Below are 16,899 nucleotides of genomic sequence, written 5' to 3'. Positions count from 1 at the left end.
CGGCCTTGGCCTTCCTCTTGGTCATGCGGTCCTTCAGCTGCCCCAGAACGACAGCTGCGGGCCTTTGGGGCCACCTCATACAGCCTGCAAAGGACTTCTGTGCCCGCCCCTCATTTCAAGAATTCTCTTCCCCAGCCCGCATCTTGCCTATTCATTCCTGCTCATCATTCTGGTCCCAGTTCAGACATCGCCTTCTCCCTCATCTCGCAGGACGAAGCGACCCCCCATCCCCGTCTCAGACTTTACCACATTACCCCGTCTCATCTTTCCCACAGCGGTAACGGCTTGTTTACGTATTTCCTTAGTGTCTTCTGTGTGTCTCTCCCACCTAGAACATATGTTCCCTGACGGCAGGAGTAGTCTGGGTTTGTGCTGCTGTTGCTCATTTCTGCAACCCCAGCAGCTAGCCCAGGACTTCCGCAGGGTACGTGTGGAAAGGAGGGAACTTGAGCCTCCGAGTCTGGTAAGGCAGGGATAATTATCTCCATTTAATAGACAGAAAACGGAGCCTGAGAGAGACCAAGTAATTCCTAGAATCACATGCCAGGTAGATGAAGAATCTGGGACTGAAAGGTGGACCACTCGATACCGTATCCTGTGACTACCGCGGTGAAGACATTTCAGTCTGACTCTTCATGGGGAGCGGATACACTTCCAAAAAGCCAGTCTCACAAATCCCGATGAGCTGGAAGGGTGTGATTTACTTGGAGTCCAGCAAGAGCAGGTGGGGCAGTGCACAGTAGCATGCCCGGAGCCTCAGAGACTGGTATGGCTTCCTTTCGTTCCCTGCTCCTGTGCTGTGTTGCACCCTGTAAGTCACTGCCCTTCTCTGGGCCTCAGTTCTTCCATCTGCACAATGGGAGGCCAAGGTCAAATGCTGCATTAGGTCCATTTCAGATGCTCCTTTTTTTTTTTTTTGACCTTTCCTAGTGGCCTGCTTCCTGCTTACCTATGAGTGAGCAATACCTGGGTGCAAACCACTTCCTGTCTGCAAACTCACTCCCTTGATCCCAAGGCAAGGCTGCACCCTGTGGCCCCCAGGGCCTCACAAAGTAGAAGCAGGATGCACCCTGATGGTCTGGGGCAAACTTTACCCCGAAGGGCACTGGTACTCCACTACTCAACTACAGGAGAGGTGAAGCTCTGATTACTCTGCCCGGGGGCAGCGCAAAGAGGCTGGTCTTGTTAGGAGGGCCTGCCCTTCTTGGCTAAAGCAAAGTGGGTCCCCTGTGGACCAAATGTGGATTCCTGGGAAGGGGCCAGGCCTGGGCCGTCATTAGAAAGACCTTACCCAAGACAGTTTCCTACCAAGGTAGGGCAACCTCAGCAGAAAGGGCTGGAGATGTATACGATTAGTAGACTGCGCAGAGTTTGGAATTTTTAAACCAGAAAGCAACCAAAACCCATGAAATCCACCCAAAGGGTGCAGAGCACATGTCCCCAGAGCATGTTGGAAAGGCGTGGTCTGAGAAAGAATAAAACTGCTTCTTGCTTACACCCTACTCACCGAGCCCCACAGTGGGCTCAAAACCTATCACACTCTGACACTCTTCTTCGGAACCATCTCAAAAATGCACCGAATTGGGTGGGCTTTGGGGTTGCAAAGACCAAATACCAGCTCTGGCTCACTTAACCCAAAAGAGGGGCTTATTGGAAGGATAGTAGGGGCTCCGGGATGACTGGGAGCCTGGAGGAACACGCTGGCCACATATGCTGAAACCCACGGTGCTGGCGGTAGGGGTTCGGGCAGTGGGATCTTTACCAGAGGTTCTGCTGCAGGAGTGGGCCACTCTCCATGTCCGCATTTCAGGACAGTCAGTATGGCCTCCAATCACTCATGACTGTGGCTCCCTGCTGAAGGATCCAACCCTGGGTGACAGAGCTGGCTTGGCCGAACCTACCTCCCAGGCCTCTCTGCGCTCCCTTGGCTGGGCTGGTGGGTGAAGCAGGAGGACCTAAAGGACGCTCTAGGTCCCTTCCCAGAAGACCCCTCCCGTGCTGAGCTGCGTCTCCCTCGCCTCCAGAACGCCCACCCGCTGACAGCTCAGCTGGGTCACCCCTCCCTGCGCTGTCCTGGGTGGAGGCGGCGGAGGGCTGCGTCGGCCCAAGTGGGCCCTCCTTTCTGCGGGGCGGCACATCCAAAGACGGGGGCCAGAGGGGTGTCTACAAAAGCGCTCTGGTGTCCTTCCACCCCCACCCCCTTCAACTTGGCCGGTCTCCGAGGCGCCATCCCAGCTCCCGAGCGACCTCCACCACCAGCTCCCCAACCCCACGCCCCGAGGCCTCCCTGCAACCGCGCGGCCGCTACGCTGCTCCCGCGCCCGGTCGCCCCCGCCTCAGCCCCTGACAGCCCCTCCCCAGGCTGCTCCCCGGCGCCCCTCTCCCTCACACGTTCCCTGGGGACCCACCCTGCAACGGAGCACGTGGCTCTCGTCCTCCGGCCGCAGCATCGGCTCCACACACGCCCGCCCCGGATCCCCCCAGCCCTCCCCGCCCGAAGGCTGCTCCGCTGAACACATTTCCCAGACTCCCTTGCAGCAGCAGTCATGTGAGGAGCTTCTGGCCAATAGGGTGTAAGCAGAGTCACAGGCGCTGCTCCAGACCAATAGGGTAAAAGCAGAGTCTCCCGTGGCTTCCGGGCTGAGTCACCCGGAAGGAGGCTTTCACTTCCTTCTATCCCTTTGTGCAGAGCGGGCAGGGGGTAAGTTGGTGGGAGCTGGGCAGTCTTTCATTTGTTTAAATTTTTTTTTGAATTGAAGTATAGTTGACTTACAGTGTTGTGGTAGTCTCTGCTGTACAGCGAAGTGATTCAGTTACACACACATGTCTAGTCCTTTTCACACTCTGTCATTGTGGGTTGTCACAGGCGTGGAATGCAGCTCCCGGTGCTGGGCGGGAGGACCTGTTGTCTACCTGTTGTGTATATAGCAGTTAGTGTGTATCTGTTAACCCGAGACTCCGCATTTATCCCTCCCCACCCTCTTCCCCCCTTTAGTAATTGTGAGTTTGTTTTCTAGTCTGTGGGTCTGTTTTGTAGATGAGTTCCTTTGTGTCATTTTTATTTTTATTTTTTAGAGTCTACATATAAGTGATATCTTACGGTATTTCTCTTTCTGTCTTACTTCATTTAGTATGATGATCTCCAGGTTCATCCATGTTGCTGCAAATGGCGTTATTTCATTTTTTCATGGCTGAGTAGTATTCCATCATATAAATATATACCACAGCTTCTTTATCCAGTCATGTGTCGATGGACGTTTAGGTTGCTTCCACATCTTGGCTATTGTAAACAGTGCTGCTGTAACATTGGGGTGCCTATGTCTTTTCAAATTAGAGATTCCTCTGTATATCCGTGGGGCAGTTGCTTTAGACCCAAAGAGCCATGCGTAGAGTTGGATTACCTGTCTTGGATTACACACACTGACTTTTATGAGAGAGAAATAAAATTCTAGCTGGTTTAAGCTTGCTGTTATTTCTGGTTATAGCAGCCAAGTTTTTATCCCAATCAATTGAAAGGATGCTATAACGGGAAGGATGGGTATTGAGAGGGCAGTAAATAAAGAGGAGGGTTCTGATATGGGGAACAACACAGAGAAGAGTCCCTAGAGGGCATCACCTCTCTACCAGCCCCCAGTCTCAAGTTTCCCTCCCCCTGCACAAAGTTCCAGCACAACTGAGGCTTTGTGGGAAACTGGTCCATGATTAGAGGAAATTCAGGAGTATTGACAAAGTGATCAGCTTGGCGGTCCTGGATGGATGCCGAGGCTGGGAAACAAATTGGAATTAATTATCTTAGATGCACCTGGCCTAGTTTCCCCTTTCCATTTTAAGTGAGAGGTAATTAAGCCTCATCCCAATAATTAAGCCCATGATTTTGCAGTCACAGCTGCAGATCTGGGCGCAAACCAGAAAAGGAAAAGAAACCTCAGGTAGGGACTGTAACTAAAGGGGAGAAATTCATTTAAAAGATGATTTAACAACAAAATGAAAGGTATCTTGTGCTTTATTTAGCAGTTTGAGGACACGAATGCAGTTCACATCTAATTTTTCAAATTAAAACAGACTTGAGCCTGCACATACTAGTTATTTCTCTTCCTGAAGTTTTGGAAAGTTTTGAGGGGTTACTCTGTCCAGCAATTCAAGGGCACTCTTTTTATTTTGTTTTTTGGTGGGGGAGGAGGTCATTAGGTTTCTTTATTTTTAGAGGAAGTACTGGGGATTGAATCCAAGATTTGTGCATGCTAAGCATGTGCTCTACCACTTGAGCTATACCCTCCCCACCAAAGTCACTCTTGAAAAGAGAACCCGACCAAGCCTATTGCAGGGCCTGATTTGGTTGCGATTACTTCCATCCCTGCTACACGGTATTTCTGATGTGCAATGTCGCCCTGTGCACTGGCTGCCCTTGTCCTGGCTGCTCTGGCCACAGCGCCATCTCACACTATTTAAGGCTTGGGTTCATAATCTCGTGTTCAGCCATTGTCCCCAGACCGTGCCCCCCATCCCAGCATTCCTAGCACTGGTTCAATATATGTTCCCCTCCCCTCCACACAACAAGGCCTGGCGTTAAGTCCATATGCCCCAGAGGTGATTTCTCGGTTGGTGGCTCTACATGTGTACTCTTGCAAGGGGTCTTCAGTCAGGAACACCGCAGCCTGTTGGACAGGTTTACGACAGTGGAATCTCAAAAGTGAACGGGCCGAGATCTTGATTACTTTGTGCCCAAGAGGCAGTTTGGTCCCAACGCGAAATGTCTCCACTTTTCTGCAGCAGCTTTGATAGCTGGTGGAGCCCCTTTGGGGTGGGAACTAGGAAAGGGTTAGGGGTTAGTAAGCACTCTCTCTTCCTCTCATGTTTGATTTGCTGCAAGTTAAATATGTGTGTAACTCCTGTGTGTAAGTGGTAACATGGGTATAGTAGTCATGGACAAATTGTGTCCTTCAGTCTCATAGTAGCTCTGTGAGGCGGGCATTATTATTTTCATCCACATTTTTTTCCTTTTAATTGAAGTAGAGTTGATTTACAATGTTGTGCTAGTTTCAGGTATACAACATAGTGGTTCAGTTATACATTTATATATTCTTTTTCATAATCTTTTCCAGTATAGGTTATTATAAGCTATTGAATATAGTTCCCTGTGCTTTATTCTTTATTCTGTGTATAGTAGTTTATATCTGCTAATCCCAAACTCCTAATTTATCCCTCCCTCCTTGGGTAACCATAAGTTTGTTTTCCATATCTGTGAGTCTGTTTCTGTTTTGTAAATAAGTTCATTTGTCATTTTTTTTAAGATTCCACATGGAAGTGGTATCGTGTGGTATTTGTCTTTCTCTGACTTACTTCACTTAGTATGATAATCTCCAGGTCCATCCATGTTGCTGCAAATGACATTATTTTATTCTTTTTAATGGCTGAGTAGTATTCCATTGTATATTTATACCACAACTGCTTTATCTAGTCATCTGTTGGTGGACCATCTGCCCTTTAAGTATGTGGAAACTGAAGGTCAGGGAAGGCCCATGTGTAGCTTTAAGGTTTGAAAATGGCCATGTAGTGACCCCTCCTCAGCCCTCATCATTGGATGCACCTGGAGGACTCTGACCCCAGGGCAAATGCAGTGTAGGCTCAGACTGGAGCCCTGCTGCCCCAGACATCACAGGATGCTCTTTACTCCTGATTCAGACCAAGGGCCATTACAGGCTGTCAGAGTGAGGCAGGTGCCAGTGAGGCGGACAGGAATCGGCCGTGTCTCTGAGGAGCAGTGGCGCGCCCTTTTCCTGTAGATACTCAGTGAATGAGCGAGAGATGGGGGTGAGCCAAGCAGAAAAGCATGTCGGGAAGGAAGAGCAGGAGGAGGAAAGTGTGGAGGCTGGGAAGGGAGTCCTGCCTCCTGGGGATGAGAGAGTGTCATATGGTGGGGTGTTCTGGGCTAGAGAGCTGGGGGTGCCAAGTCAGAGAGAGCCTTGAGTGCCACCAGGAGGGATGGGCTTGAGGGGAGGGGAGTGTAGTAGACCCCTGCCCCTGAAGCCCTGCTCAGGCTGCCCATAAAGCGTGGCTACCTGATCCCAAATGCAGGTGGGAAGTCCTGTGGTGTGAGGCATCAGCAGGGCATGTACATCCAGCCATCCTAATGGGTGTGAAGTAGTACCTTAGTGTAGTTGCTCTAATGATCAGTGACGCTGAACACCTTGTCATGTGCTTATTGGCCGTCTGTTTATCTTCTCTGGAGAACTGTCTATTCAAGTCCTTCGCCCATTTTTGAGTAGAGTTTTTTCTTGTTGTTGATTTGCAGGAGTTCTTTACATAACTTGGATAGAAATCCCTTATCAATATGGAATTCATCAGTATTTCCCCTCATATTCTGGGTGGCTAAGATAGGTCCTTTTAACAAGAGGGGGCTGGGCAGGTGGATCCACCGACATCACCCTGTCAGTCTAGGCTTCCGGAAGGTGGAAATGAACACCTGCTCTTCCTAAGAGCAGAGGCATCTCCGAGGCACGAAGGGAAGATGGGAAAGATTCCACCCAAACTGATTAATGTGATCACCTCAGATTAGTCAGGTCTCCTCTGAAATTGGAATTTGAAAGCCAGGTTTATGCAAGGAATTATTCTCTCTCTTTCTGGAATGAAGCCCAGGTGTGACTCACGGATTAATTTTCCCTAAAGCGGCTACTTCCTTATCAGTTCATAGCAGTCATAATTCAGATTCGTGTTGGAATTTCCCTCTAGGGGAGGATTCGGTGAAGACTCGGTAGTCTCAGGCTTTCCTTTTCTTACACAAATGTCTTCTTAATTGCGCTGTTACCTCTGTTGCTCAAAATAGTTTGTAGGGCGTGTTACCTGCAGTAGCTTCTTACTAAATGTTCAAGTTTGCAGCACATTTCACAGTCTATAAAGGGCTTTCAATTAATTTTTTTTTAATTTACCCTCACGTCAGTCTCGAGAGAGAACCAGCCAGGGATTGACACGGCCATTTTACAATTCAGGAAACTGAGGCTCAGATAGGTGAAGTGACTTGCCCAAGGTCACACAGGAATGGATGGCAGATATGGAATTTACACCCAGGCCTGCCTTAACCCCAATCTCTGCTCTGAGTATTGGTGCCTCCATAGAGTAGAATGGAGAAGAATTTTCCATCTAGGGTAGAGTGAGATAAAATACAAGATGCCCAGTTAAATTTAAATTTCAAAGAAAATTTAGTATGAGTATGTCCCATATTGCACGGACTGACTTACATTTAAAAATTCTTTGTTGTTTACTGAAATCCAAATGTAAATGAGCATCTTGAATTTTTATTTAGTGAACCTGGTAACCCTAATCAGGGGAGACCTTTGGTAGCTACCGAGGCCCCAAGAGGGACAGAGATTTGGGCAAGATCACACGGCGGGGGAGCTTGTGGCAAACCCAGAACTGAGCCCAGTTGGCCTCTTCTGGGTCCTGACCCTCGTGGGGAGGTGGCCAAGTCCTCTCAGCTACCTGGAGCCGGGGTGGCAGTGAGAATGCTGCCTGCCTGCCCCGGCCCCTCCCAGCGGCCCTGCTGGGCAAAACCACGAAGCTGATCCCAGCGTGCAGCTGCTGAGAAAAGTGAGGTCACGCCAATTTAGAGAAGATGGTGTTGATTTAGATTGCCAAACAGGGAGCACAGGCTGCTCAGGAAGCAGCTAATTAAGCAGGAGCCTCCAATTAAGAAGCAATTTGAGTGTTTGCAGCAAACCCCAGCCGCAGCCAGCGCAGCAGAGAGAATGCAGGTCACTGGCCCCCCTGCATCGTTCCCCACGAGGCCTCAAACCAGTCACCTGCGCTCCTGGGCTTTGTCTCCTGGGCTGTGAAATGAGGGGATTGTGCTGGTCGATACTTAATGGTCTTGTGAGCCCCAAACGGGCACTTCCAAGGCAGTGGGGAATTCTTCCTTCCAGCACTGAAAAGTTTTTCACAGCATTCCAGCCGAGCTGGATCTCACCTCAGCCGAGATCAGCCAAGCTTGACCCAGATTAGCAGAACCACCCAACTGACTTCTAGACTCACAAGAAATAATGAATGTTGTCTTAAGTTTGGGGGTGATTTGTTATATGGCAATAGCTAGCTGATACATGGCTTTTTTCTATATTCCTAGGCCTGCATGTAGGAAATGAGCCCCGTGTCTTCCTAGACACACTTGGATGTTTGACATTTCGTGTGATGCATAAGATCAGTTCTCTTACCAGAGAAAGAGCTGTAAGTCCTAGGAACAGGAGGTGCTGTTACGTAGTGTTGGGCGAGGTCCTCCCGTGAGATTCTGGGGAACATATGGGTCCCATATTTGTGGAATGTAATTTGACGGTGTGCACTAAGACCTTTAAGTTGCTCACACCCTTGGTTTACTTTAGCTAAGGAAGCAATTTTTAATTCAGGGGAAAGAAAAACAAGCCCATATACAAAAAAATTTTAACTATAGCATTATTCATATTAGTAAGAAATTATAAAACATCTGAATGTATGACAGTGTAGTCAAGTAAACTGTGATACATCCAGCTGATGATGTACATTATATATACAATGTGTTATATTTTTTATATAGCCATTTAAAGCAGTGTTTACAAGGAATCCATAAATAGCAGGGGGAAATCCTGTACTATGCTGTTGAAAAAACAGCTTATAAAATTATATAGGATCCAATCTCGTGTGTTCAAAAAAGTGAGGAATGGGGACAGTGGTTGAATTTGGGTTGTAGGATTATGACTGATCTTTATTTCATTTATACATGTTTCTGAATTTTTCTACATTTTGTACAATGAGCACAAATCATCTTTATTATCTGAAAAAAAAGCCTAATTTTTACCAATCAGTGTAGATATTAGCCTGTGTCCAGCTAGAAAACCTAAACTCCTCAGACAGAATTTAACAAGGAAACTGGTTACTCAGGTGATGGAGGAGTCGGAAGGGCAAACGGGACAGTGCGGTAACTACTGACTAGCCCAGAAGGAGCCCACTGCCATTCCTAGGGAGAAGGGAGGTGTTAAGTAGCCGGTGGTACCCAGGAGCTGGGGTTGCCTGGCAGGAGAGAGAACCGCAGGAAGAGGTTTTCTGGCAGGAGCTGGGACCACAGAGGGTGGAGGAGGGGACACACCCCGGCCTCTCCTCTCTGCCCAGCTTCAGCGCTGCACCACTGCTGACCACTGACCATCAGCTGAATGCAAAGCTGGATGGCAAGACAAGGATAAGGTTGGGTGTGGGATAAGGATGGATGAGAGCGCACGTGAGCAGTCAGCCAGTGCGGCGGAAACGGTTTTCACGTGACAGGGGTCAGTGTTCATTTATGAACTTGGGCTCCCCTGAATTTTGCTTGGTTAAGAAGTACATTTCTGCATCTCCCCAGAGGCATCACAGAGCTTATTTCTCTGACCTGCAGAGTTCCCTGCTCCCTGGCTTAATGCTTGCCTCATTGTCTGCTCTTTGGGCACTTTCCAGTTTTACGGCTTCTAGACAGAAAGCAGTACCTTTCTATAACATTTCTTTTAGGTTACTTCTTTCAGCTCGGTTGTTCCAGGATGGGTCACTGGATGTCAGCAACTTTTAAAATATTCATAGAGAGGAAACCAGTATAGTAAAAAGAGTTCTGCACTTAGAGTTATGCTTGCTAAGTGAGAGTATCTATAAGCTTCATTTTTCTCATCTGCAAAAAAGAGCATCACTCTTGCCTTCCCAGCAGCCTTTGGGAAGACCAAGGTAACGGCTGCTGCCTAAACCATGCGCACCTCTGTGCACGGGACGCTGGTGATGATGATGGGGATGGTGCAGATTTGGCAATTGTTGACTGAATGTCCTAAGATGAGGACCAACGGACATCACCACTGGAGCCCGTTCCCACCGAAGCTTCACCAGCTCTGTGATCCAATAATCTGAAAGCAGCTGTGTCTAGGTCTGACCATGGCCAAGCATGAGACCTCGGCACTTTTCCTGCAATGGAATGTGCATTGTATACGTACAGCGGGACATTATTCAGCCTTTAAAACAGAAAGAAATCCTGGCATGCTGCAACATGGGTGAACCTGGAGGACAGTATGCTCAGTGAAATAAGCCAGTCACAAAAAGACATACTCTGTGATCCCACCCCTATGAGGTCCCTAGAGAAGTCAAAATCGTAGAGACAGAAGGTAGAACGGGGGTTGCCGGGGGCTGGGGGAGGGGAGCATGGGGAGTTAGTGTTCAATGGGGACAGAGTTTCAGGTTTGCAAGATGAAAAGTTCAGAGATCTGTTTCACAACAATGTGGATATACTTAACACGATAAACGGTAACCTTGAAAATGGCTGAGATGGTAAATTGTATGTTGTTTTGAACCATAGTCGGAAGGATTGCTTTCAGACTGGTTCCTCTGCCCTCCCACATCACCAGGCTCATTCCTGCCTGTTCACTGGCTTTGCTGTGTCGGGAGTGCAGATGGGCTACTTCACGAAGCGTCTGGTGTAGCTTGTGTAAGTTAGGAACCCATTTCAGGCAGAAGTAACAAAAAGAGAATTTCTTGATGACTGAAACACAAAAGTTTACTTTCTTCGTGCAACTCGAGACAGGCAGTTACTGGTGCGGCATCTTTGCACGTCACTTTCCTTGGTGTCCTGCGGACGTCTGCTGGGCCTCCTTGGCCAGCCAGTGTCCAGTGGAGGCTGGGAAGACAAGGGTATCACCCAGGCAAGGCACGTGGCCCTGAGCAAAGCTGGGTGTTGTCAGCAAGGGACAGAAGGAAGGGACCACTGCCAGGTCTGCCCCGCAGACCAGAGATAGCAGAGAAAAGGGTGGAAAAGGAAGTCTGATCCTTTCTCAGTCGTTGTTGGTGGAGAAACACGGCCACCTGGGATTTTAGGCGTGTGTGTGGCAGGTGGGGGGATATAAGAGTCAACTGAAATAAAATGCACAACCCAAAAGTTGAGAGTTGTGCTCTATTTGGCAGGCGCCCTGAGGACTTGAGCCCGGACACAGCCTCGCTGATCGCTCTCAGTGACTGTTCCAAAGTGCTAAAGTAGAAGCCAGGATGAATAGGAGCTTCTGCAGCAAAGATCAGGGAGTCGGAACATCAAAACAATACTATTCGTTAAAGAAAACCAGCCAGCTCACGGTAAGAAGTTTAGTGCTTGTCTATGTGTAGGAAGGCGCAAAGGCCTGGGCTCAATGACATCACTCCTTTGATCTGCCCCCAGCTGTTTAGGGCCAGTGTCCTGTTCTTCCACATCCCGAGTCTCCTCAGGGGGCCCCGTTGGGGGTTGGCAGCGGAGGCCAGGCTGCCTGCTTGTCCACATCCTGAGTTCCCTCCGCTCACTGTCAGGGGCGGCAGTAGCAGCTGATGGCTTGATGGCCGCAGCGTCCTTTGTTTACTGATAGGCTGGCAAGCTTTTTCATTGACATGAGGCTCAGGTGAGTTTGCCAGGACAACCTGTTACTCTTGTCAGACAAGTCCGGGGCAGAAACGAGTTGTTAGTTTACAGCCATATATTGAGAAACAGCTGCCGCCCAGGTCTTGAGCGAGGACTAGACACACACACGCACCCAGGTCAGACAGGGACCCTGTGCTCCAAAAGGTCACGAGCTGGTGGTGGAGGCAAATGTTGTTACCAAGTCTGAGTTCGTACTGCTCGCCGCACAGCAGACTCATAAATCAAGGGGTGCAGGGCAGGGGAGTGAGTACAGCTCGGTGGCAGAGTGCGTGCTCAGCATGCATGAGGGCCTGGTTCAATCCCCAGTCCCTCCATTAACAGCAACAACAACAAATTTAAAAGTAATGAACATAACAGCATTAAAAAAAATTGAGGGAGGAGTCCTTGGGGCAAGGAGTCATGACTTTACTTGGAAAGCCAGCTGCCCGAGAAGATGGTGCTTCATCACAAATGCCACAAAAGCATTTTAGCTTAAGATTCATTCCCTGGGAGGCAGGGCTCCCGGAGAAGGGCCGTTACGTTTAAGTTAAGCATATAGGCAACGTCCCTTTTGTGATTAACTTGTAGCAAAAGTGATAGAATACAAGGGCCGAAGCAAAAGAAACAGATCCAGTGTGGAGTCAGGCTGTTACACGGTTTTGAATATAGTTCCCTGTGGATACAGTAGGACCTCATTGTTTGTCTATTTTGTATATAGTAGTCTATTTATGCAAATCCTGAACTCCCAATTTATCCCCCTCCCCACTTTACCCCCTGGTGACCGTAAGCTTGTTTTCTACGTCTGTGAGTCTGTTTCTGTTTTGTGAATAAGCTCACTGTGTCTTTTTTTAGATTCCACATATGAGTGATGTCATACCGTGTTTTATTTTCTGACTTTTTTCTTAGTACAATCATCTCTAGGTCCATCCATGTTGCAGCAAATGGCATTACGTTTACACATTTTAAATTTGTATTTTGTTAAATGCCTCCAGAGGTTCTATTATGTAACCAGGTTTGGGAACCCCTGGGCTGGCGAGCTGGAAGCAGGTCTGCGTGCACACGGGTGTGTAATTCACGGTAAAGTGGCATTTCAGATTGTGGCAACGAGAATGCTTCTCCAGTTAGCTGTGCTGAGATGCTTACTTGATCCTTGGAAAGACCATGGGATCCTCACTCCTGGCGCCAGAATAAGTCCCATATGGATCAAAGTCTTAAGTGTTCCAGAAGAAGAGGGAGGGGGAGGAAAAACCATGACGGTTCTTGGAGAAGTTATGAATACATTTATAGTCATGGTGGGAAAGACCTTACAAAGCTGGTTATAAGCCTGAAGAGAAAAAGCTAGTCACTTTAAAAACATGCAAACTTTTGATTTCTGAATATCACAAAATGTGGTAATTGAAGTCAAAAGACAAGTGGTAAACTAGAAAAATACATTCGGAACATGTGTGCTGGACACCGGGGACTACATTTGCTTGGTTAGGAAAGAGGTCAAGTTAATCGTACGATGCTGACATCAGTTATTCTGCCCACCAGTCGCAGTGTGTGGGTTCTTTCCCCCACACAAGCAGTGCTGTGACACCAGCTGGTGGCCCACAGTTCAACTCGGTTCTGGCAGCTGCCTGGTGATAGTGTCAGATCCCACAGGTTAGGGGCTGCCCTCTGCCCCCCACCCCAGTACCGGTCACAAGTCCAGGTGTCACCTGTGCTTCTGACCAACAGACTGAAGTCAGAAGTTCCCACACCCACCTCCTGGGAGTCCATTCATTGGCCAGAGTGGCTCACAGAACTTAGGAAACGTTTCCCTGCTGGATCACTGGTTTATTATAAAAGAGTGTTGTTCGGGAATAGCCGATGGAAGGGACACACAGGCAAGGTGTGGGGGGAATGGAGCTTCTGTGCCCTCTCCCAGGCGCCACTCTCCCTGAAGCTCCCCGTGTTCACCAACCCAGAAGTTCCCCAAACCCCATCCTCTTGGGTCTCTACATACATAGACACGATTGATTAAATCATTGGCCACTGGCAATTGAACACGACCTCCAGCCCCTCTCCCCTTCCTGGAGGCGGTGGTGGGGGAAGGGTACTTAAAGGTCCAACCTTCTAACCTCAAGTTTGGCTCCCTTGGCAACCTGTCCCACTACACTTACTTTCCTAGAGTCATCTCATTTATATAACAAAAGACACCTTTAAGGGTCTTGTCACTCAAGAAAGTCCCTGGGTTTTTGGAGCTCTGTGCCAGGGGCAACAGGATGGAGACCAGTTGTATCTCACTATAAATCACAAGATCACAACTAGGAAACGTACAAACACCCCAACTGTAAAATAAGCAATGGATTTGAACAAGCAATTCGTGAAGAGGCCTAGCCTCTCAAAATTCAAAGGAATACCTATTAAAACCACAGCGAGATGCCTACCCAAGAGAAATGAAATCACGTGCACACAAGAACTTGAATACAAATGTGCAAACCAGCATTTTTCACAGCAGCCAAAAGGTGGAAACCACCCAAATGCCCATCATCTGATGAATGGGTAAGCGAAATGTGGTCTAGCCATATAATGGAATATTATTCTGTCATAAAAAGGAACGAAGGAATTGATTGATTCTGTGACATGGGTGAACCCTGAAAACATTATGCTGAGTGAAATAAATCAGACACAGTGATGAATGAATCTGTATGTTATATGATTTCATTTTTATGAAGTATCCAGAAAAATCTATAGATGCAGAAAGTGGATTCATGGTTGCCAGGGGCTGGAGGGAGGGAGGGAGGAAATGGGACAGTGACTGTTAATGATTACAGAGTTGTTTTCGGGGAGGGGGTGATGAAAATGCTCTAAAATTGATCTTGCTGAGAGTTACACAACTCTAAATATACTAAAAACTATGAAAATGTGCACTTTAAATGGGTGAATTATAGAGCATGTGGATTCTGTCCCAATAAAGCTGTCGCAAAGCACTGAGATACGACTTTTCACTCCTCAGACGGACAAAATTAAGGGTGTAGGGAGATAGACTCTCTTACACTGTGAATAACGCTGTAAATTGGTACCACCTTTTTGAAGAGCATTTTGGCAATCTCTGCCAAAATCAAAGACACACAGGCCCTTTTACATTTTTAAATTTATTTTATCTCTATTTTACTTTTAATTCTTTAATTTTTAATTTTCTTTAATGGAGGTGCCGGAGATTGAACCTAGGACTTCATGTATGCTAAGCATACGCTCTACCTCTGAGCTCTGCCCAACCTCCTATTTAACATTTTTTGAATTGAAGTGTAGTTGATTTGCAATGTTAGTTTCGGGTGTACAGCAAAGCAATTCAGATATACATATACATACATATATACATATATTTTCAGGTTCTTTTTCATTACAGTTTATTACAAGATAATCGAATATCGTTCTCTGTGCTATGCAGTAGGTCCTTTTGGTTTATCTGTTTTATGTACAGTAGTTTGTATCTGTTAATCCCAAACTCCTAATTTATCCCTCCCCACCCTTTCCCCTTTGATAACCATGAGTTTTCTGTGTCCGTGAATCTGTTTAAAAACTCACAGACCCTTTGTCCCAGGGCTTCTACTTATAACTGGCCTCATGGAAATACTGTATGTCCAGGGGCACCAAGGAGCTGCCGTTAGGGCATTGTAAGAGCAAAGAAACTGGAAGTAAACACGTCCCCAGAGAACGCAGTCCTCCAATGGAAGTAAAGAAGGTGGAGCTTCGGCCGTGTCGATCTGAAGAGATCTGCAGAAGTGTGTTTTAGGTACAGAGCTTGCAGGGTACAAGCAGTGGGCAGCGTGTGATTCTCTTCTTACCAGTAAAAATGCTGGCGTACAAAGGATCCGGAAGGAAAAGCGGAGAGCGATCATCTCCGGGCAGAGGGACTGGTAGAAAGGGCTTGGTTTTCATTTTATAATCTGTTTGGAACTGCTCGAGTTTTCTAGCTGTGTGCACGTTTCTAAATGATGCGTACATTAACTTTATTTTTTAAATGCCAGTGGGACCATCCGTGCAGCGGCATTACAGGCCATTTTCATTTTCTTTATGTTTCCCTGGTTTGAAAAAAACCCCCGCCAGATCTCTTGCATTCCAGACAAATGTGTGACGGTTGTGCGTGTGTGCATGTGTGAGTGTGTGTGGGCGTGTTCCCCAGACTCTCTCCAGAGGCATCTCCCATTGCCTCCTCATCCTGCCCATCTGGTGTGAAGCCAGCTCCTGTTGGGCAGGTGAGCTTGGAGTTGGGGTGCAGGTGAGGAGGTAGGAGCAGGGCCACTGCTCTGAAACAGCAAGTGCACAGACCGGGGTGCGTCTGGAGGATGCTCTGTTGGTGTGGAAGCAGCTGGTCTGAAGCCTTCTTTCTAAGTGAGGGCTGCAGGGGTCTCTGAAGGCTGGTGCCAGAGGGTCCCAGCCCCTGATAGCAGCTGACGCCTGGAGCTGTGTGTGGAGCCGGGGCCCCTGTGTGTGTGTTCCTGCATGTGTTTGTGGGTCTACACGTCTGTTTCGTGCACGTGATGGAAACAGTTTGCTGTCAAATTGCAGGACTCTCAATGACACAGGCCCCTTCCAAGCTGTCTCTAATTTGTACTCATAGTTTTAGTCCCCCCTGTTTTGGAAAAACTGCCCCTCCCCCAGTGAATAAACATCAGACCCAGCAGAACCTGAGTCTGCCGCTGACATTTATATCCTACTGTCACTTGTCTGTCACGTCTGTATCTGTGTCTCCCTCCCTCCTGCCAGTCTCTTTCCTTTTTTTCAGTATCTGTGTTTCAGAAACTTCCCCCCCTGGGGCAGAGGCACCTTGATGAAGACCCCATTCCAGAAAGGGTCGGAGGCATACTGGGACATCTCACTGTCAGCCTGGGACAATCAGGAAAACCGGTGACGGAAGGTTAGAAGAATTGGCAGGCGTGGCTGAGGCCAGCTGGGCGTGGTGACTGCACTGAGGGTGCTCCTGTGCCGGTCCGTGTGTTTGCTTGTGTGTCTGGGTGTGATGTGGTAGGTGTGTGCCTGTGGCTGTGAGGTGCGTGTCCCTCCACGTGTGCAGCGGAGGGACACCCCGAGTGCGTGTGCGCTGTTTGTTGCTGGGCTCACGGGCCCTCGGGTGACAGGGGCCAGGCAGTGCTGTGGGTTAATGAGATCCCATGGCTGTGGCGTTCCCTCGGGCCCAGTCCTCCCTGGCTGAGCCAACTGCTGCTAGGAGCCCAGAGATGGGAGTGATGCCTTCATCCCAGCCAGGGTATCCAAACATCCCTGCGGGGCTGGAAGGCCCTGTTAAACTCATCTGGCTGAGGCTGAGGCCAGGGGTCTACAGGTTGTACCACGGCTCCACCAGATGCACTGCCTGGTCACAATTGGACCAGCTCTTTGAGTTGGGGTGTGGACGGTAGGCAGAGGTGGTCAAGCCAGAGCAGCAGGTTTCCATGGTGGCAGTCTCCGTGAGTGCTTTGGGTCAACAGTGCTGGGGACAGGGTCAGTTGTCAAGTCCAGTTCACTCCTGTTTAAGAGTTGGCTCAGAA

At 48.4% G+C, this 16,899-nt stretch overlaps 1 long non-coding RNA gene across 1 annotated transcript; it reads right to left on the bottom strand.

Moving 5' to 3' along the window:
• Positions 1-466: 466 nt before the first annotated feature.
• On the bottom strand, positions 467-2,493 carry LOC140686618 (uncharacterized). Its single transcript, XR_012060459.1, has 2 exons — positions 2,409-2,493; positions 467-849 (listed from the first exon to the last, which is right to left on the bottom strand). It is a non-coding gene; the product is annotated as an uncharacterized lncRNA (long non-coding RNA).
• Between the last annotated feature and the right edge of the window lie 14,406 nt (positions 2,494-16,899).

This window comes from Vicugna pacos, chromosome 17 (genome assembly GCF_048564905.1).
Source record: "Vicugna pacos chromosome 17, VicPac4, whole genome shotgun sequence".
Classification (NCBI taxonomy): Eukaryota; Metazoa; Chordata; class Mammalia; order Artiodactyla; family Camelidae; genus Vicugna; species Vicugna pacos.
Note: the sequence above shows the minus strand (reverse complement) of the source record. Positions and strands in the feature narration are given on the sequence as shown.